Source organism: Oncorhynchus gorbuscha, linkage group LG05 (genome assembly GCF_021184085.1).
Source record: "Oncorhynchus gorbuscha isolate QuinsamMale2020 ecotype Even-year linkage group LG05, OgorEven_v1.0, whole genome shotgun sequence".
NCBI lineage: Eukaryota > Metazoa > Chordata > Actinopteri > Salmoniformes > Salmonidae > Oncorhynchus > Oncorhynchus gorbuscha.
The window spans coordinates 57,978,557-57,979,612 of NC_060177.1; the positions used below are offsets into that span (position 1 = coordinate 57,978,557).

Below are 1,056 nucleotides of genomic sequence, written 5' to 3' on the forward strand. Positions count from 1 at the left end.
ATACATATTACGAACGTCAGTGTAATAGGATTCCACCTTCCTCCTAACTTGTCCTTTTGCATGTTAGGTGTCTCGTCGTCGGTCGTAGCGGAGGGCTTTCTTGTATGCGTCCATGACCGTGTCCCGTTCCTTGTAAGCTTTAGCTCTAGCTTTTAGCCCAGTGTGCATTTTGCCTGTAATCCATGGTTTTTGATTTGGATACGTTCGTATAGACATTTTGGGGATGATGTCATCTATGCACTTATTGATGAAGCTCATGACTGTCCTGGATAAATCCCGGAACATATCCCAGTCTGAATTTGAAGGCATTCAGTTGTACAACTGACTAGGTATCCCCCTTTCCCTTACTAGCGAAACCGTTTTATAGCTTCGCGTGTGCTTCATCTGACCACTTCCATATTGAGCGCATCACTGATACTTCCATGTGTGTGTGTGTGTGTGTGTGTGTGTGTGTGTGTGTGTGTGTGTGTGTGTGTGTGTGTGTGTGTGTGTGTGTGTGTGTGTGTGTGTGTGTGTGTGTGTGTGTGTGTGTGTGTGTGTGTGTGTGTGTGTGTGTGTGTGTGTGTGTGTGTGTGTGTGTGTGTGTGTGTGTGTGTGTGTGTGTGTGTTTGCGTGCGTGTGTGCGTGCACGTGTGTGTTTTAGGGAAGACAGTGCAGAGTGTGTGTGTTGGAGCAGGCAGATAAAGCTCCAGTCTGGGCCTTTATAAGAAGTCTCATAAATCCTGCGGGTCCCCCCAATCTGTGGGCCGTGTCGGATGACATTTGGCCTGTGAAAGCCCAGCCCCAGAGAGGCCATCGCTCTGTCACTAAGGCTCACTCATGCATGCTTTGATTCCGTCTCAGTGGTAGCGGTAGTAAAGGTGTTAATAGATGCACATTCAGTATGCTGAGAAAGACTGCCTTAAACCCCTATTATCTGCCAATGACAGAATTAGCATTAGCGGCTGCTCATCGCCCCACACCCCTGTAAATGACACCGTTAAAACCTACTCGTTATAGCTGCAAGGCAGCACCCAGACACAGGCCTACCTACCTGTTGATTCCTTTTATCATAGT

At 47.7% G+C, this 1,056-nt stretch overlaps 1 protein-coding gene across 2 annotated transcripts in view; it reads left to right on the top strand.

Annotated features, from left to right (window-relative positions):
- The first annotated feature begins 638 nt into the window (after positions 1-638).
- Positions 639-1,056, top strand: part of LOC124036134 (protein crumbs homolog 1-like) — a 38,745-nt gene continuing 38,327 nt past the window's right edge. The window contains exon 1 of one of the 2 annotated variants that reach the window (XM_046350301.1): positions 639-1,056. This exon is cut by the window's right edge and continues 2,250 nt beyond it. The gene's annotated coding sequence lies outside the window, so the exon portion shown is untranslated. The other variant, XM_046350302.1, reaches the window with a different exon arrangement.